Raw genomic sequence first — 21919 nt, forward strand, 5'->3', positions numbered from 1 at the left:
GGTAGATATCAAGACTCCAACTCTTACGCCTCCTTCCATCCAACACGTGGAGCTAGAAACAAATTCAAGAAAGGCCGTTATGGAGGTAACCAAGGAGGTCAACTTGATGGTGCATCTTCAAGTGAGCCTGATTTCCTTTTTGGAAGTACAATTGGGAGGCAGGATCCAATTTTTTCTCCGCAATTGGCAAAAAATCTCGCAGGTTGCGTGGATCCTGGATTCAGTGCAGGGTTACAAAATGGAGTTTTTTCATTCCCCCTCTCAAACTCTCCCTCCTTGCCCGTTGCTTTTTTACCTTCAAGATCAGGCATTCATTTCCAGCGAGATCGAGGCTCTGCTTCAAAAAGGGGCCATAGTGCAGAGGTCTCGTCATCCCCAGAGTTTTGTCAACATCTTTCTGGTACAGAAGAATGGGGGTGGATCCAGGCTTGTTTTAAATCTGAAGGAATTCAATGGATGGGTTGTATATCGACACTTGAAGATGGAGGGGATCCATATTCTTTGCGATCTTCTTCAGGAAGGGGACTGGATGGTCCGCTTAGATCTGAAAGATGCATATCTGTCAGTGCCCATTTACAAACCTCATCATTGTTTTCTTCAATTCCAATGGCAGGGAGTTTGGTACGAGTACAAAGTCCTTCCTTTCGGCCTCTCGTCAGCACCTTGATGCTTCACGAAACGTCTGAGGCCTGTGGTCGAACTTATTCAAGCCCGGGGCATTCGCCTCATAATTTACTTGGACGACATTCTCATCATGGGTCAGTGTCCTCATCTAGTGATGCAACATCTTGCTTGGACCATAGATCTTTTGCAGACTCTGGGTTTCCTGGTCAATCCTCAGAGGTCTGTGTTGATTCCGTCTGTCTGTCGAGTTCCTGGGTTTTATGATCAACTCCCTCACTTGTCAACTACTCTTGCCCAAGATCAGATCTATCAAGAGAGAGTTGAGGTTGATTTTGCACAAGCAGATTGTGTCCTTGAGGTCTGTAGCCCAGATCATCGGCTTGGTAGCTTCCTCTATCCAAGCGATCTTCCCGGGTCCCCTTCATTACCGGGCACTTCAGCGGTTCAAGATACGCCATCTCTAGAAAGGCCTCGATTATTCCGATCAGATTCCTCTCACAGAGGAGGCGAGGTGGGAGATGTTGTGGTGGCTAGAGCATATGGAGTGGTGGAACGGTCGAGCCCTATTTGGTACCAATCTGGAGGTGGTGATCGAATCCAATGCCAGTCGGTGGGGTTGGAGAGCCCGTTGCGGTCAAGTTTTCAAAGGCGACCGTTGGTCTCAGGAGGAGTTGAGTTTCCACATCACGTTACTTTGCGATTCGCTGCCTCTCGCCCCGTTAGACGAATTGTTGCATCTTTTCCGCATGGACCACTTGTCAGCGGTTCGTTATGTGAACAAGTTGGGCGGGACATGGTCCCGCCTTCTGGTGGAGATTGCCAAGGACTTTTGGCATTTTTGCCTACAGAACAAACTGTTTGTAGTAGTGGAATATCCACCAGTTTGCAACTACCAGATTGTCGATTGGAATTCCCGACATCTCTGGGATTTCAGCAATTGGAGGCTTCACCCTCGAGCTTTCCGGTTGTTGAACCAGACATGAGGCCCTTGTCAGATCGATCTGTTTGCCTCTCGACTAAATAAACAGATTCCAGTATTTTTCAGCTGGCGTTCGGATCTGGAGGCTCTAGCCAAGGTGTGGCCTCCAACTCTATAAGCAAAGTCCGATGCACAAAACAGAGTATGAGTGATATGATTGATCACAAACACGTAGTAAGGATGAAATCTTACAATTGTGTTCTTTTGTGTCGTTTTATTTGTGAATCAATAATTAGAACATGAGACCAGCCGACATGTGTTTCGTCAAAAAGGGTGATGACCCTTGACTCTTCAGGGCTGTAGACGGGTCGTGAAGGGAGGGGTCGGGGGACCGGTGATAATTCCAACCCGGTCCTAGTCGGGCTTAGTAACAGCAAAGACTATGCACTAGGAGGTGCATGTGGATTTTAAGGATCAATTTGTATGGAGATATCCCAAGCTGCGCAGGCAGCGTGTATTGCCGTTTCTGTGAGCAGCGGTTTTTGGCGCACTTCGAAAAGTGGCTGATGAGGGTAATTACGGAACTGGTATTCCCCGGGTACAGAATCTGCACCCGGGGAATACCAGTTACGTAATTACCACACCTTTGGAATTACCACACGCACCTCCTAGTGCGTAGTCCTTGCTGTTACTAAACCCGACTAGGACCGGGTTGGAATTATCACCGGTCCCCCGACCCCTCCCTTCACGACCCGTCTACAGCCCTGAAGAGTCAAGGGTCATCACCCTTTTTGACAAAACACGTGTCGGCTGGTCTCATGTTCACAAATAAAATGACACAAAAGAACACAATTGTACGATTTCATCCTTACTACGTGTTTGTGATCAATCATATCACTCATACTCTGTTGTGTGCATCGGACTTTGCTTATATTGACCACAAGGGAGGAATTTCTCCACCTTTGTTTTCAGAGTTTAGGGTTTTCTCTGATCCAGCTGCACCAACCACAATCAAACATTTCTTTTGACCCAACCACTACCTGTTGTGCGCCAACTCAATTCTGAATACTCACAAACCCCTCGCAGGACTTCGCCTCCAACTCTATGTTATGCGTCTCCTCCATTTGTAATGATCCCCAGGGTTCTGGCCCAGACCAAATGTTATCAGTCGGAGTTGATTCTGATCACTCCTCTTTGGAGGGCTCAGGCATGGTTCCCAGTACTTCTGGAAATGCTATGTGTGGTACCGATCCTTCTTCCCCAGCGGTGGAATCTGTTACTAGATCCTCTCAAATCACTGCATCCATTGATAACCTCAGGCCAACTCATGCTGATCACTTGGCGAATTTCGGGGATCGTTGGAAAATCCCAGGCCTTTCGCAAGACGCTACCAGATTGGTCAGTGAGGCTTGGTCGTCCAACACACACAAACGTTATGCTGCAGCCTGGAAACAATGGTGTGATTGGTGCTCTCAACGGGAGGTGGATCCCACTACAGCAGATGTCTCATTGGTAGTGAATGTTCTTGCGTCCATCGCTGCTTCGGGTCTCGCCTACCGCACTGTCAATAATTTTCGGTCAGCCATCTCGGCGGGTCAAGTAGCGATTGATGGCAAACCGATTAGTGAATATCCTTTATTATGTAAATTACTCAGGTGTATCCGGTTGGTAAAACCACCTTGTTCTAAGTATTCTTAGCTATGGGATGTCTCCGTTATCTTACGTTTGTTGTAAGAGTGGCCTGCTAATCAGTTTCTGTCCCGTAAACAACTTTCTGCCAAACTGGCTATGCTGCTTTGTCTAGTGTCTTGCAAGCGGGTTTCAGATATCCGCGCACTGGATCTAGCGGGTCGTAGATTTTCTCCAGAGGGTGTTACTTTTCTGCTGGTCACTAGACGCACTAAATGTAACACCACTTCTATCACTTATCCTGTTTCCTTATAATCCTAAACTATGTGTGGTACAATGTATCAGAGATTATGAGGTAAGAACTGCAGGATTTCGACAGGATATGGGAGGTCAATTGTTGATTGCTTTGCAGAAACCTTTTCACCCAGTGACCTCAGCTACCGTAGCAAGATGGGTGCACTGGCTCATGAGCGAAGAAGGTATTGATGATTCAAGATTTGGTGCTCATTCTGCTTGTGGAGCTATGGCATCTAAAGCCTTTTATGTAGGAGTGAGTTTATTGGACATTATGAATGCAGATGACTGGTCTTAAATATTTTTATTATAAACCTATTGTATATATTGCAACTGTTGTGGTGGCGCAGCTTTAAACAAGCATAATCGGAGCCTCCGGTCCTGATATAGAATTCAAAATTTGCAAACATACGTGATAAGAATTTTCAATTCTATTAAGGACACTTGGGCGAGGATTATCCCCGTCATTATTATTTATGGTGATTTCTGATTGCATTGTATATATCATACTGTATATATCTGCTGTTTTTTGCCCTTCCGTTTTTAATGTAAGTCACTCTTGGAGAGAGTGTGGTAGTACGACACTATTTTTACATTTCAGGTTCTGATCTTAAATGAGGTTTGCTGATTCTCACCTTTGGAGAAGTCTTCATGGTCTCTACATGATGGAACTGTCCCGTTGAAGCTAGCTTCAAGTCTACCCTTTTGCTGCCTGTTGGCCTGCGGATTTCGTTCCGAAGTCTTGGTTCTCCTTTCCTGCTGGTTCACAGATGTCTGACTTTGTTTTCTTGGACTTAACTGTTTATTATTTTCATACAAAGAAAGAGGATGTAGTATTCTCTAGTGCTCCTTATATAGGGGTCTTCTCTGTGGTTGTCATGTGATACCCAGGAGTGTTTATGGGTATTGTAGTGTTTAATTGTTTTACTTTTTTCTGATTGGCTGCTGAGAATTTTCATTAAAGAAAATGAGAAGCATAATCCTCGCTTCCATGTCCTTAATAGAACTGAACATTCTTGTCACGCACGTTCACAAATTTTGAATTTGCCTGAACTCATTTAGTAGTATATGAGGCTTGGAATGCATTGCGCTCCAAGCCTCATTGTCAGCCGAGGCTGCCCACCCAAAGCCTGTGCGGGTTGGTTTGCACTAATTTAGTAGTATATGAGCCTTTGAATACATCGTGCTCCAAGCCTCGCTTTCAGCCGAGTCCGCCCTCACAAAGCCTCTAAGTCATTTCCCCTGTTAGAGACCCACTGGCAATTTAGCTGATGTCTCGGCGGGTATGGATATTCTTACATACAGGCACACGTGATGTGTCCATTTTGCCTCTATTCGTTGTAATGCTATAACTATATGGGCAAAACCCTTGCATTAACTAATGCTTGTTTTGCTTGCTGTGAATTGTGTTACTGATTTTTGCTGACTTCATGTTCCCCTGCTTGGCTTGCAGCTTGATTTCTGCTGGCTTTGTGTGCACCTCTCCACCCCCTGCTGGACTTGTCTGGGGCTTTGGGGACCACTTCCTGTGTTTGGTCTGTCATTTCCTAGCTCCCTGCTGGACTTGGGACTGGGGTTCTGTTTACTTTTCTGGATATTGCTGCTAGCCTCCCTCAATGGCTGTAGATCCCTCTGTTCCCCAGGTTAGTATGTAAACCTTACTGTGTTTGTGTCCTGTTAAACTTGATGTACCTGCCCGCTGTGCAGCCCTTAGATTTCCATAAATGGAGGGCAGGTCTGTGCCCCCTTTCTTCTGTACACAGTTCAGACTGGGTTTTGTTTGGGGCTTTGTGGACTGGTTCCTGGGTTTGGCCCCGCCTTACCTGGACTTGTGTTTACTTTTCTGGATGTTGCTGTTAGCTCCCTCAGTAGATTTGGACCCCACCATCTATAGGATGTTGTGTGGACATTCCCGTGTGTGTTTCCTGCTGATCTTGGTGTACCTGTTGGCTGTACAGTGGTGGTGTCCCTGTTACTGGAAACAGGTCAGTCCCCATTCTCTGCCCAAGCTATGGGCTGGACAAGGGCTTTTTACTGAACATGGTGTGATCTGGTGTGTTAGGGGCACTGATTTGCTTCATGTTGTGGTCTCCGCTCACTCTTTTAAGCTTGGTGCTTGTAGGCTGCTGTCTGCTTTTCTCTGGTGATTCTGCTTGAAGCTGGCTCCTCCTCCAGTTCTGAGGGTTGTGTCTGCCTTTTGCTTGGCTTGGCCACCCCACCTTATTTCGGGCTTGTGGTTTTAGGGGGGCGGTCTGCTCTGCTTCTCCCACTTAAATTGTAAAAGGCTTTGCATTTTTACTGCAGGCTGGCACGTCTGACCTCTCGGCTTATGTTTCTTTATGCTTTCTTTGACTCCTGTGGGTGTACTCCTCTTCTTATGTTTTGGAACTAGAGTTTGTGGTTACTGGCCATGTGTTCTTCAGTGTTGCTTTCTTCCCTGGTTGTGTGTTGTTTCCTTGGTGCTAAGGGCATGGAGTACTGTGGCTCTTCTAGAGGAGCCTCTATTTTCTTTCTTTCCACATCCTGCTTGTTTGGCGGGCTGTTCTACGTGCTGCTTGTTGAGACATTACCAACCTGAAGAAGGGGCACTTTGCCTAGTTTAGGGTGCTCTACTCGCTGCATGGTGAGAAAGCTGGGCTTGCGTTTCCCTTGACAGATGTTGTCGATGCCATCACAACCATGCCTACTTGTTGGCGTCTTCTAGTGTGACTCTAACAGCTTTTCTCAGCTCTGTCTCGACTATTTGGTTGATGCCTGAGCTCCCTTCTTGCTCTTTACAGGCCTGTAGATGAGTCTTCTTGTTCTTACGGTTTGATGTGTGTATCCTATGTATGTTGGATCCTTGCTCCCCTTCTGCATTGTCCCCTTCCCGCTCCCTGGACTAGTTCTGAGGTTTGTGTCTTTGGCCCTATCAGTTCCCTTGCTCATTTTAGCTTATTGCTTGCCTCCCTGCTTCTGGTCTTGCTGTTTGCCACAAGCGAAGGACTTGACTCCCTTATTCTTCTGTTGCTGTTTTACAGTAAATGCATGTTAGATTTGGGGGTCTCTAGTTGGCACAGGTAGGTACGTGTAACAAATAGGGACCCTCTCCTCTAGTCAGGATAAGGGGATTACACTCCTAAAATAACCCCTGCTCACCCCCTTGGTAGCTTGGCATGAGCAGAAGGGCTTTACTTCAGAGGCGTTTTAAGTTAAGCAGTTGTGACCACATACAGTAACCCAGTGACAACACTACAAATGGACACCACACAGGTTTTATATAAAAAATAAGTAGACTTTATATAGAGTTACCACAAGACCATAAAGGACAAAAATACACACTATGATTACTTTAAGATGGTAGATTTCAGCTTAGTTCAGTTCAGTTCCTAGATGCGACACTCTGCGTCAATGTACCTTAAGTTGTGTTGCGCTTCCACGACAAGCAATGTCGCAGCGATGGGAAATGCGGCAAAGTTCAGATACTAAGAAATAAAGATGTGAAGATCTTCCATATGCGACACGCTTCGCGGGGATGCGAGAGGTTCTCGATTCGATGTGTGGACTGCAGCAGCGACACCCTTACGATGTGACGGCAGCAGCTCCATCGGCAATGCTCTTCTCCCACGATGCGTGAAGCTTCTGTACAATGCGACAACTACAGCGGTGACATCCAAGATGTGACGGCAGCAGCTCCGATGGCGGCGCACTTCTCAGGGATGCTTGGTGCTCTTGGTCGATGCGGTGCAGATCGACAGTTCCAGCGGCGGCACCCTCCTTCGGAGTTGCGATGGCAGGCACAGCGACAACCTCCGACCTCGTTGCGAGATTCTTCTCCTGATGCGGTGCAGTGCGACAACTAGAGCAGCGACACACTCCTTCGGAGTTGCTAGGGCAGTGGCAGCAACGGCGACATGCTTCCTCTTCATTGCGGCACGCTTCTCTCCGATGCGGTGCAGTGCGACAGTTCCAGCAGCGACATCCTCCTTCGGAGTTGCGACGGCAGGCCCAGCGAAGGTGACACGCTTCGTCTCATTGAGTCGTGCTTCCAGCTCCTTGCGACACGCAGTTCCTCAGAAGACCCAAAACAGCAGCAGGCACTTCCAAAGAACTCTGGGGAGCTGGTGGGGGACGTCTGTTGTCCCTGAGACTTCAGCACGAGGCAAGCTCTTTTCCAAGCCCTTGGAGATCCTTCACAAGTTGAAAGCAAAGTGCACAAAGTTCCTTTCTCCTTCCTTTGGCAGTAAGGCAAGCACTGCAGGCCAATCCCCCAAGCAGCACTTCAGCTTGGGAATAGTCTCTCCTCAGTTTCTTCAGGTTCCTCTCCTCAGTAAAGGTTTCTTCTTGTAATCCAAAAGAGATCTAATTTCATGGGATCAGGGTCCCAATATTTATACCCCAAAATCCTTTGTTCTCTGAGAGTTCTGAAGCACTCTGTTTACCAGACTTCTCCTTTCCCAGGGCATGCACATCAGACACCCCACAGGAGGTGGAGCCAGCATTGTGGAAGGGAAGTACAGTCCTGGAGCACTTTGTTTACAGGACTCCTTGTCTTCTTTCAGTGTGAGGGCAGAGATATCATCCGCTTCCCAGGGGGTGGAGCCAGCATTGTCGAAGGCAAGCACAGCCCCATTCAAGGTTCAGGCGCAACTCCTCCCTCACATCTAGATTCAGATTTCTCTATTCACCACTGCGTGACACAGCCTGTCTCTTGGAATTCCCTTGCTCTGTCGCTCACAAAACCAGATATAGGATTACACAACCTAGCAGAGGCAGGTTTGAATGGCTAGACAAGCAAATACCTACTTTCTAAAAGTGGTATTTGCAAACACAGAATATTAAAACCAACTTTACTAAAAGATGTATTTTATTATTCTGAGTTCAGGCATACTAAGCTCAAATTTCTACCATGTTCTCTGAGACAGTTAGGATTATAAAATGTAATGACTCTAACAGCCATTCTGGCCTATGGAGAACAGGTAGCCTTTCAATAGTGAAAAATGAAAATGGTTGTAATTCACTATTAGGACATGCCACACACACCGGGGCTTGTCCTACCTTATACTTACAATGCACCCTGCCCTTGGGCCTACCATAGGGGTGACTGATATGAAGAAAAGGGAAGGTTTGGGACTGGGAAGTGGGTGCACTTGCCCAGTCAGCATGAAAGTACCAGACTGCATGCAGGCTCTGCAATGGCAGACCTTAGACACATTTTACAAGGCTGCTTCTGTGGGTGGCACAACCAGTGCTGCAGACACACCAGCAGCATTTGGATTTACACGCCCTGGGCACACTCAGTGCACTAGACTGACAAGTAAACCAAATAGCCAAACATGGAACCACTGATTATTACATCAATTTACAATAGGGAGCACTTGCACTGTGGCACTGAATAGCAGTGGCACAGTGCGCAAAGCATCTAACACCAGCAAAAATACATGAGGCAACAGCAAAAATGGAAGGGAGACCCACACCAATGGTGCTAGGTCTAACAGTGCATCAGATAGTCTTGGCTCATTTCTTATTGCTAATTCAGTAATCCTGCACCTTGTTTGTTGGGGATCTGGACATAAGCACTTTGTGGGCAGTCCCCAAATCCTTCAGTATTTTTGTAGCTGCACATGTCTAAGTGACCACAATAATATCATCATCCTGTGATGCTGTACCTGCGCTAGGGCAGGTGGATAGTGTTGTTGGTGTCTGATGCTGTCGACTACTCTCTGAGGCCATGATCGAAAACACCTGTGTGCTAATTATGTTCAGGAAATTCCCTTCAGCATTTGTTTGTCTAAAGGTATGGGGTGTGGAACATTTTAGGAATTACATTTGTGATGCACGATTTATTCTCAAATCGGATCAAGGCCGAGATCGTCGTAGAGCCTCTTGCAGCTGCCAGAGTCATCGCATCCTTCGTTTGCGGGACGCACCAGTCCGGTGCGGGAAGATTACCATTGCTTTGAGTGTCATCGCAGAGCTTGTCGTCACTGGGTGAGATCGTCGCACCACTTGCTTGCGGACCGCATCACGTCGCTGCGAGAGTCGTCGCAGAGCCATCACATCGAGGGGCCGCAAGAGGAGAAGATCGATGCTGAGCCGCGCATCGTTGCCGCACCGGAGATAGTCGCCTCCCTGAAGATCATCGCATCGTACCTTTTGCGAGTCGCTTTCACCGAAACCTGTGCACCGGAATCCACGCAAGGTATCGCATCCCTCCCCATACATCCTGGAGTCACCGCAACACGCCCGCTGTGTCCAGTGGGGTTGTCGTATCACCTCCCCAGGTTCTCAGGAGTTACGCATCACTTGCTTTTCAACGCTACAGCTTTCACTTGGAACTTTTGTCGGATCTAAAGGTACTGTTGGCTAAAACGTGACGCAACTGTGGATTATTTTACTGCAACCGTAAGAACTCATTTGAAACCATATTCTTGAACTGTGTATGTGGGATTTTTGTTGTTTTGGTCTTGTGTAGTTTAGATTAAATACCTTTATTTTTCTAAACTGTTGTGGAGTCAGTTTGTGGTGTTTTCACTTTGTTACTGTGAGTGTTGGTACAAATACTTAGCATATTGCCTTTGACAGATCATGCCAAGCTACCAAGGGGGTGAGCAGGGGTTATCTAAAGAGTGCATCCTTCTTATCCTGACTAGAAGCAAGGGTCCCTATTTGGACAGTGGTACCTACCTCTGTCAACTAGAGACCCTCAGTTCTAACATCAACCATCAATAAAAACGTCAAGATCACTCCAGTGATTAATGTTCCTGCTGGAGAGAGATTGGAGATTTGTCTAGTGGAAATTTTAACTCATCGTAAGGTAGTGCAGTGGGTTAATATGCCTGTTGCTAAGAATGTGTACCATGCAGATCACAAAGTGCATTAAGTGTAAATAGGTCAGTGGGTTACTGCTTGTGTCCCAGGGATCCTTCACTTGCAGTTTATAAGTTACAATCCTAATACAGCATAGTGAGCTATTAAGTGTCATGAAAGAGCTTTGTGCAAACTGCAACTTATTGGTTAGAGCATTATGTCGTTTTGCCCTGTCTTTCATTATCCTAAACTTGCAAACAGGGTTCCTTTGGGGTAGAAATCAATTCTTATTATTAAAGAGAACCCCTAACAATGATATGTTTTAAATTCTGAATTTGTGCTTTTCCAGACCAAGGACTCTTAAACTATACTTCCTACCAGTATAGATGGATGGCATGTGACTCCTAGACCTTGTAGTGCTCTGTCTTATGTAACATTCCTGTACACTGATTAATACACGTATGATTGTCTCTGTGCGTGTGATTTAAAGTGCTCTGACACCCTACACAGGTAATAGTGGCGCTATAAAACTAAATCAGTCTGAGTGAGTGGTTATAGAGACTTGAAGAGAACTGTTAAATGGTGGTAGTGAGGGAATTAGTGGTGGATGTGGTCACGGGGGGGGCACCAAAAACAGTGTCGCACAGGCCGCCATCAGAGCTAAAGTGGGACCTGAAGCTACTAGAGGGTGAGCACAGGTTATCTTATTGTATATCTAGCTTACTCTGACTAGAGTGGTAGTTCCTGCCTGGCTGCATACCTCAGCCAACCTGGAACCCCATTTGTAACAATTATGTAATGCTTTCTATCAATCTATCAATCTGTCAGAATTTGTAGAGTGCAGCTCATCACCTTTGAGGGTATCCAGGCGCTGGGTTGCAGGGCTTGGTCGAAGAGCCAGGTCTTGAGTCTATTCTTGAAGCCCGTCAGCGAGGGTGATATTTGGAGCTGGCAGCAAGGGTGTTCCAGGACTTTGGCGGCAAGGTGGGAGAAGGAGCATCCTCTGTTGTGGCTACAATGGATGAGCAGAGTCTGTGCCAGGGCAAGGGAGGGAGGACAAAAGTTTCTGGATGGTTCAGGTAGTGATTTATGTAGTGATTTATGTATCTTGGCCCTTGCTCGTGGAGGGCTTTGTAGGCTTGTGCCAGTTTCAATTGGCTATTTTTCTGGACAGGGAGCCATTGGAGGATCCTCAGGTGCTGGATGATGTGGGTTAGTTTGGGCAGGTTGAGGTGTAGTGTAGTTCCTATATCCCTGATAGGCTCTGCGCATTGGAATAATATACATTATAGTTTTGACATAGGACCGAGGTCAATATGTCATTATCGAGAACATTAAACTTAATTACTTGTGTGTGCCAGCTAACTCAGAGCTCACTAGAAACTTCTTGAATGAACAAGAAGAGATTAGTTTCTGACAACCGCATAAACAGGACAACTTTGTTTCCCTTAGAATCGGAACAATCTCCGAATCGTGGAAACAATAGATAACCGTTTCGCTCAGTCAATCATGCATGCTTAGTTTCTGCAGAGTTACACAGAAATAAATAGACAGGCGTTTCAATAAAAAGGGTTTATTGAACAGTCTTATTTCTCATGCAAGATATATGAACTGCTACAATCGTAAGACAGAATGCGAAGTATAATACGTACAGCGTTAGCAGTAAGAAAAAATAATATTGCAATAGCATGGCTTGTAGCTATGACATATATTCATAAAAATACATACATAAATAACACAGGCTAAAACAATCATCTGGTGCTTCTAAAACAATCCTACCCCAGTGCACCTAACCTAAGAGTAGTACGAGGGAAGAAGTAGGTGCTGTTTAGCTATAGTCTAGTGTAGCTATAGTAGCCAAGATTTGCCAAAAGTCCCTCTAGGTTCTAGTCTGCTCCATACCTGAGAGAGAGTGAGGTTGGAATCTCTTTCCGGGTCTTGATTTCTAACACCCCGCACGGGGAGTCCGAAACACTGGAGCTGGATTCTCTGCAAGGAGGATGGCAGCGTCTGGTCAGTGCGTCAGTTGGGGACTTGACTTCCTTCCAAACTTGCAGTGGTGAGCCGCGTCGAGCAAGTAGGCAGCCGAATCGTGGAACGTGATTTGCTATGGCAAGTGAAGGTATATTGATACCTTGAAGGTGTTTAGGAATGCCAGTGTTGATGTAAAAGTCGGGCATAAGACCATCATGAATGAACCCCTAAGGAATAGATGTTCATACATAATAAATTAGTTCTTGGAGAAATCAGTATCCAAGCAAGGGGAAGTCCTAAAGGCCTAAGATCCTGGTTTTACAGGAACTCATGATGATGATCCACTCAGTAGCTGTTTTTTCTGCCACTGTGAATGGTAATTTTTACAGTTTTTCAATGCTCAGCACTGTATAGTCTGCTCCCCTTTGTGCAAGTTTGATCTGTTTATCAATGTGAATTCTGAAAACAGTGACAAAGTGTTGATTAAACACCAAGGCACATAGCCTGCACAAAAGTTTTGTAGCGTTCAGCCTAATAGCATGATAGAACGTAATTGATACTGACCATCTTGCAACATGACCAAGTCTTGGTCCATGATGTCTATGGCAGAAGACACAGTGCTGTCCAAAGAATATATCCTGGATGACAGCGTCGTTAACCCATTGTCTACAACAGAGAGCGATTTCTCTAAATTGATACAATCAATTTCTAGTATTCGTTCTGCAGGCTTGGGTAATCTTCCATATTTCATTATAAGCAGCGTAGATACCGGCATATATGAAATATTTTTGACGCGGTTTTCTTGTTCCTAGCATGAATTCCCTAAGGTTTGTGCCATCTTTAAGTGAAGATAAGTGCTGTTTTACATCCTTAAGTGTAGATTTCTGTTGCCAATCAAGGCATAGTTTCACTACACTGTATGCCGTTACTACCCCAGGATGCTGTCTTTGAACATATCTTGGCTCTGGCCTATTGATAGTGAACCCCTGTGTTTTGTTCAGGGATCGATTTTGACAGTTGTTTGTGCCTGCGGGCCAGAGAAACCATTTTTTCCATTCTATATCTGATCAGTTGTGATGCAAAATTTTATGTACGTCGACCTCCCCCAGTGTAGTGCTATTACTTTTAGGTATAGGTATGGCTGGTGTGTTCATGTCTTTGATCTTGGTTAACCCAAAGAAAGACATTTGTAAGACTGTGTCATTCAAAAACATAATTTGCTCAGGGATTATACAGGCTCTAAACAAAGCGTCTATCCTCTGCACTTGCCAATCTTTTGTACCCCAGACAGTTTTTGTCTCAATTTTGTCTTTCCAAAAGTCGAAACCTTGCCTTGACAGTTGGGCAATAAAGGCTGCAGAATAAATCTGTTTCGTATTTGTTAGCATATTTTTAGTTTCTGTCTTGTTCATATTCTTAAATAAAACGATTCAGCATTGGATACATTGAACCCTGAAAATATGGAAATTTCTTTGCTAAAGTTTTTGAGGTACCCTTTGGAGGTATAGGACAATGTTCCCATTGGTTATACATATATATATTTCTTGGCATTGCAGATTTGTGCAAAAAATTATGACCATAATGGTTATAACAATACATTTGTTCATAGTTTGATGAACCCTCTAAATATTAATGATTTGTGAATACGGCAGACATTTCTAGATCAGACATCATATTATTAACAGTCTTGAAGTCCCAATTATCAGAAAAGGTACTAGAGGTAATAAAGTCACTTAATGAAATCTTGAATAAGTGTGAAATCTTTAAAAGCTCAGAGGGGCCAAAAATGTCATAATCAGTTTTATCCCAAACTATACCATCTCGTATAGGAACAGCTGTGATGTTCACTGCTGACAAGTCTCTTTGTTCACAATGGGATGATTTGTGTGGCTGTAGAAGTAAGTTCACTTTTTTACATGCTGTGCCCATATGAATTTAGCTTCCATCTCTCAGCATACCCAGAGTTATCACCAGAGCTAACCAAAGTAGAAAGAAGAATATTCCCAAAACAATCCACAGTTCAATCCAGGGTGAAACCAGATAAGTCTTTTTCACGAGATGAAAAAAGTCTGTTGCTTGTTCTTTGAAAGTTTTTTGTGCTGGCGTTGTTTCAGGTTCACTGGGATCCTCAGAAAACATATCAAAGTTAATGAAATAGCCGGAGGCAGTTCTGTCAATGTTTGGAATTGCATTCCGATTTGTTGAAATCTCTGGAATCACTTGATCACTTGTTACTTCATTGTAGACAGGTGAATCAGGACAAACTGTTATTTGGGTTTCAAGAGGAACAAATTCCATAGCATTATTGCATAGTCTTACTTTTCTCACTGTAGAATCTTCAAAGGTGACGAGTCCCTCAGTTTGAACCTCTTGGATTGTAGCTAGAGGATTGTGTCTTCTACATTGTTGGAGTCCACTTGGCCTACTGCTTAGTATCGGCCACATAGTGTGGTTTGATCAGGTCGATGGACACAAATCCTTTCTCCTTTTTACCAGCAAGGGGCGGCAGTAGTACTGTTCTTGATCCGTGGTTTGCTAGCACAGGTACTGGTTGTCTGTAAGAAGGCCCAAATTCCTTCTTGTCCGCGATCTTTTCTCTGACTAAATTACAAGCTTTAGGATCCAGACAGGCCTTGCTGGGACGGTTGGTTTTCCCCAGTGGTGGTAGGCTTAAGAAGCATCTTGCTTTGTTTCGATCTTAGTTCATTTAAGCCCTGTAAAACTGCCAAACAATCAATATCAATATAACATTTCTTATTTTCCACCACTGTTCTATGACAGTCAAGGTCCGGTACCAACATTCTCATCCCAAATAGGACCTACTATGGTGTGACACCCCTAGAGAATTTTTGGCAAATTGTTTAATGCACATTGGACCCCATAACGATATTTGACCCACCCATCACCCGAACCTAATACCCTATCTGTTATAGACTGCATTATGTCCCGTTTTTTTCTTTCCACAACAGAATCTGTCTCAGGATGGAATGGAGAAGAATACCGCAATGCTACACCCAAACTGGCCATGGCTTCTTTGTAAGCTCGAGAGCTAAACGCAGGGCCCTGGTCAAAGTGAAGTGTGCCTATTGCATATGTGCCGATAAACACTCGCAAATCTTTTATAACAGTTTGAGCGTCAGCCGAGCACTGAGGCCACATCCAAAATAACCTTGATTTAGTGTTTGTGGGACTTCATTTGTCCATAAGGATGCCTGCATGTAGATAGTCTAATGCTGTCTAACTATGGTGTCTGTACTGGGCTGGCTACGTTGTAGACAGGTGCCTCGTGGCATTCCATACTGCGATCTCTATTGCAGTCTTTGTAGTTATTGATCAAAATGTGAATCAGTGTATTCATTCCTGGTCACCATCTCTTTTAATGTTAATATTGTTTTAGAGATCCCCTGATGTGTCAGACCCTCTCCCAGATGAAAAAAGTACCAACCAAATGTGGGTCCAAGGAGGAATCAAAAAATGTTTTTTCAACCATGTAGCAAAAACAGAGATTTTTGAAGGAGACTTTGAAGTGGTAGAGTTAGTGTCAAATCAAAATCTGAACTCGGTTGCCAAACGTGTTTGTAAATCAGGCATCGATAAGTCTGTGGGGTAAGTATACTCAGTATCATTAAGATGATCATCAGGTGGGGTACTCAATAAAGGACTTGAAACAGCAGGCATCTCGATAGCAACGTCAGGCCTGGTGTTAGGAGCCGGAGCCAAAACAGAATGTCTCAGTGTAGATGGACAAGAGACCGCAGGTGTCATACTAAGAAGAATCGGCCACTCTGTGTAATTTGACATTGTCAATGGAGATGTACCTTTTTTCCTTACGACCTGAAAGTGGAGGTAAAATGACTGTTCTAGTGCCCTTCACGCCAAGTACACGAACTGGAGCACGATATGAAGAACCAAATTCTTTCTTGTTCTCGATCTTCTCTCGAACTAGTTCTCCAACTCGGGGTAGCCAATCAACTACCGGAATCTGCAATGCAGCATCTGATGTGGAGGGCAAGTGTTCCTTTGCTAGACTGTCTCTTGTCTCTTGTAGATTCTGTAAAACATGACAATGTTCATCTACGTCAAAAGGGGCAGCCGCCGCCACCTGGTCTAGACCTTCAAGGTCCGGGCCGAACATTTTGATACCAAAGAGCATTTCGTATGGGGTCCGCCCACCCAGGGACCTTCTAGGGAGATTATTAAGTGCACGCTGTACGCTATTGAGATGGGCTAGCCAGTTCCTGCTAGTACCTATAACCCTGGCTGTCAAAGACTGCTTTAAAGTACGTCCATTGGCTCCACAACACTGTTGCCCTCAGGCCGGTATGGAGACAAAAACTTGACTTGGACCCCCAATGAACTCATGGCATCCTTGTACGCCTTAGAGGCGAACGGTGGACCCTGGTCCGAATGGAAGGTGCCACAGGCAAAAATTCCCACAAAGACGCGCAAGTCTCTTTTGACAGTTCGGAATCAACGCTGCTGTGCGGCCAGACCCAAACAAAGCATGAGCAATAATCAACTGCAACTAAGATGTACTTATACGCAGTATCAGAGGAAAAAGGAATGCAGTGATCTAAATAAACGCACCCTAGCCAAGTGGTCTATTAGAAATGTACAACTGTGTCTGGGGCGGACGCGCAGCAGTTGAAGGTTAAATCTGCTGACAAATGTCACATTGAAGGACATAATCACGTGTCTGTTTGTACAGTCGCCGCCACCAGAAACGTTGTTGTAACTGAGAAACAGTAGCCGAAACGCCTGCATGTGCAGACGCAACACCTCAGTGGGCAGCTGTAATCAGTGTGGACCTGCGGGCGCATTGAAAATCAATCTGTCACCAACGTCCGGTATTTCCACATAAGGAACTTTATCAGGAATTAAATGATAAGAATACTTTGAAGGAAATCCACTAGGACATTTACTTCCCTTCACAGTAGCGGCAATTGCTGCCAAGATGTCATCATCAATCTTACTTTTGGAACGTGTAACTGCTGCAACTAAATATGTTGAAACTGCTATCTTTGCGGCCTCATCGGCCAAACTATTGCCAATAGCATGAACTCCCACACGCTGATGATCAAGGGTATGAATTACATACACAAGTGTTCAGCCACTCGGACCCAGATCAATTTATGTTTTATTGTGCTACCTTTGGAATCACGAAAGTCATTCTGAGTCCAAAAGAACAGGTTTTCATTGTAAGACTGGGCACAGTAGTAAGAGTCACTCACTATGAGAGTAGTCACACCGGGATCAGCGTACTCTAATGCAAGCATCAGAGCACTGAGCTCTGCCAATTGGGCGGTACAGTCCCCTAATGTCTGTGAATGTACGACATCGGACTTGAATTCATAATTCATCATGGTACCAACCACAATGGCGCAAGCTGAAACGTACGCGTGCTTAGACCCATGCGCAACTTGCGCTGAACCATCAGTGTAAATAATACAATGGAAATCCTCCATAGGCCGCATAGTCAACGGGGCAGGATGAACAAACTCATACTGCAAAAACTCCTGCGACTGTAAGGAGGCGTAAAAAAGGAATGTGAAATCCGGAGACGTCAATGATGATGCCCATTGTATCTACCGTGGGTACAAAGCTTAAGAATTAGGTACACTGACTTTCGTCACTGCCTCCAAGGCAGGATACGGGGTAACAACCAACATGCGTTTTACCTGCAACAGTGCACGTTCCTTCAGAATTGCCATTTGCACTGCTGTGAAAACTTTTTCCACAGTGGAAAACCGCATTTCAGACAAAGCGTACAAGTGTGACTTGTAAGCAATAGGTACTGTGTCACCTTCGTTAAAAGTAAGGTATCTGAAACCCACCTCCCTAGGGATGATTCTTATCACCAGGTTGGTGTGGTTATCGCGAGTCAGTAAGAATTTAGATTCTAGCAGATCAGCCTGCAAAGATTGCAAAATGGCTGAATGTTCAGGCAGCCAACACAATTTGAGAAAAGTAGGTTGTATCAAAGCATACAATGGCTTGATACGCTGGGCATATTTGGAAATGTATGTACACCCGAAATTAAAAAATCCCAGCAAGGAATGTAATTTTTTCAGTGTTGTAGGAAGGCGCAGCTGTGCGCATTTCTCCAAGAGGTGAGGAGCCAATCCTCTACCTTCATTGTTGAGCTCATAGCCCAGGAACAACACTGTGTACTCTGCAATGTGTGACTTTGCAAAGTTAAATTTGTAACCCAAGTCCCCAAAATTAAGAATTATGCGGTCAATGTGGCACAGATGCGTCCATATTTCGTCGTCTGTGAGATAAATGTCATCCACATACGAACACGCATCCGGGTCGACTCTCTCTAGTAGAGATACGATACGCGCAGCAAACACACACAGACTGTTCTTATAGAACATGGCCAGGCGTTTAAATTGGCGTTGTTTGCCACCACTGGTAAAACTGGTCCATTGGGAACTTAGCCCTGACAAGTTATGGGCAAAAAAAACATTGGATATGTCAAGTGCGGTTTTAAACATTTTTTCGCACAAGACCATCCAGAGTCGTGGTTATTCTGTACTGCACAGGTACGGCAATGCGAGTTTAAATGCCGGTAATCCAATACCAAACGGTACGAACCATCAGGCTTGGTTACAGTAAAAAATGGGTTATTCATTGGAGACACACAAGTTTCAATCACTCCTTGATATTCCAATTGTTCAAGGATTTCTGCCACGGAAGCTTTCGCTTTATGCCGCATGGGATATTGAGGCTGTGGCATAGACCGTAAGGGAATCTCGTGGTGGGGGGAGAATTTCTCCCAACCACAGTGAGTACGGTACAAAGCTGGCACAAGGAACTTAGCCCGGTCTTCTGCAAAATTCAGCGCATGCTCAATAGACACTGTGTGAGCGAAAGTAGGAGGATTACCTCCTCCCCTCTCGGAGCTGCGAGAACAAAAGGTGGGGGCCAGTCGGCCTCCGCTAACAAAATGTCATAGGTAGTTGTAAGATTTTCCCAAAATACCCCTTTTATGGTACGTTGCATGTCACCCTCAATTAAAAGGTCAATTTCAAAAAGCCTATCAGGGGGAGCTACTCTAGTATCAGCTGTCTCAACAACAATGAATTGGTCAGTCGCTGTCACCTTCAGTAGTGGATGCAGGGCCTCGCGGACAATGATAATCTCCGCTGCGTTGTCCAACAACAACGTCAGCGCCCATGTCAGATTCCAAAGCTGCGTTCTCACTATCTGTGGCATATCTTGCTATCAAAGCAGCAACTTTCTTTTTCTGAAACTCGGGTCTTTTCTGCGAAGAATCGTCCCGCTTGCCTTTTCCGTCTTTCGGGCGGGCTGGTTGCGACTCTGCTGGCCACCCCAACCTCTGACGCTGCCTCAACCACCGGACGATGAGGCCGATGTGTCCTGTAAAGAACGAGGAGAACGTTGATCAGGAACCTGAAATCAATCAGGTGACTTAATCATAGAATGGTCGATCAAAATCATAAGTGCGCTCAGTAGACGCAGGCACTGGTGACGTGGGACAGAACTCCTGTTTCTGTTGGTTTTTTCTCTGTTTTTTATTTTTGTTTCAATTTTGCTTTGAAGCTTTGGGCTTAACGTCTTTCTCAGACTTTGAACCCTGAGGTTGTTTTTTATCTTTGGCAGAAAAGGGCTTGACAATCAAGAAGAACAAGGGAGAACCCTGCCACAATTGTTTTTTAAAGGCCCTAGATGTTTCAGGGAACACCTACCCTCTGCAGAAGCGACCCCAACATCCTTCCCAGAAGTACTTTGGCAGATTGGTGCCCCCAACTACAGAACCTCGTGGCAGCTAGCCTAGCTGCCAAGACCAGGAAAGCTTATGAAGGGGCGTTTTGGGCATACTGCACATTTTTGGGGAAGGATTGGACTGAAAGATGGCCTGACACAGGGGCACTCCTGCTTTACTTAGTTGGTTTGAATAAAGAGGGGCGGTCAGCGGCGGCAGCCAAGCGACATGTGACAGCATTCTCCTTCTTCGTGCAAACTAGGGGCAGGGGAGACCGTACCAACAGTTTTATTGTTAGGAAGGCTTTGAAAGGGTGGGAGTGCCTCCAGGGGTCGGCACCAGACACGAGACGTCCAATTGGGGTAGAGTTGCTGACAGCTCTACTGGCGGCCCTGGATGACATATGCAGCCCTACAGGGGAAGCTCTGCTGTTCAGAGCTGCCTTTTCACTGGCCTTTTATGGGGCTTTTAGGATAGGGGAGTTAGTGGTGCAGAATAAGCAGGGGGTCTGCAGTTTGAGCATGCAAAAGTCCAAGGCGGCACCTTACTGATCTCTGTTAAGAAATCCAAACGGATCAGGAAGCCCGTGGCGAGGGAATAGTACTGCACCGGGCACATGGGAATCCTTGCTGCGCTGTGATTCAGCTAGAAGCATTCCTACTACAGAGAGCTGGTACAATGGGGGAGCGTTGTTAATGCATGCATCTGGTACCCCCCTCACCAGGTTCCAGTTTAAGAGAGATATGGAGATGGCAATAAAAAGGGCAGGTTTTGATTCTAGCTGTTTTGGAACTCACTCGTTTAGAATCGGGGCTTCCACATGAAGCAACAGCTAGGAGTTTTCACAGCAGCAATGTAGAGAGGATTGGGAGGGGGTCCTCTAATTGTTATAAGCGCTATGTGCGGCTATACATGCTGTGAGTGGGGTATTTCGCACAAGTACTGATGCATGTTCCATCTCAGTTTGCATTTACAGTTTTTCAAGCCTGTCACGCAGGGGGAAACTGGCAGCGGCGCATCAGCAGCTACACAAAACAAAAGGATGGCCACATCCACGGGAACCAGGACCACGTGTTGTTTGGATTGTTGGACATTCATTTGTAAGACGTTTGAAGGCATTTTTCTTTTCAGGAAATTACAAACATGGGCTGGTTTTAGGGTGTCATTGCATGGAAAAGGGGATCTCTGCCTTAGTCAATTCAGTGGTTTCGTCATGGACCTTTTGTGTAAGGGTGGGGCTCCACCAAGTATCCTCATCCTACACTTGGGTGGGAACGATCTGGTAAATCTGGGTAGAAGTGGGCTTCTGGAAGCGATAATCACGGAGGTGGGCTGGTTAGCCAAGACATGCCAATGATGCATCGTAGTATGGTCTCAGATGGTACCCAGATTTAAATGGAAGGGGGGAGACTCTGTGAAAGTGTTGAATCACTCAGTAAAGAGGATAAACAATAAAATAGAATAGTTGTTTAGGTCTCCTCAATTACAGACAATCGCCCACGGGTGTATCAGGTTGGAGCCGTGCTTCTTAAAAGACGGTGTCCACTTGACTAAGATAGGGAATGAAATACTATTAGAGAATCTATTGGCTTGGTTAGGGGGTTTTAGAGGCAGGCCATGACCTTTCAGTGAGCAAGTTGGGGGATGCAGATAGTCGGTCAACTACGCTGGCCTGTGGCGGTAAGGTCATGATTGGTGAGCAGTAAATTTGAGGTCCTTAGAGGGCATTCTTGAATGGGGTCGCCCGAGAGGAGGGACCAGTGGTGTCTCCTAGAACTCCAGGGGCAGTTACAGTCGGTTGGCTGGATGGGTGCGGAGGAGGGGGAGTCACGCTTTCTCTAGGCTGGTTGGCCACCCCGCATGTGCACAATGACGCCAGTAAACAGCGGAGAACTGCAAGGGCCCCCTTTATGGAGTTAATAGAATGTACGGGGGTAACCGGGGGGGGAGTACCCACACGG

Source organism: Lissotriton vulgaris, chromosome 1_1, assembly GCF_964263255.1.
Source record: "Lissotriton vulgaris chromosome 1_1, aLisVul1.2, whole genome shotgun sequence".
Classification (NCBI taxonomy): domain Eukaryota; kingdom Metazoa; phylum Chordata; class Amphibia; order Caudata; family Salamandridae; genus Lissotriton; species Lissotriton vulgaris.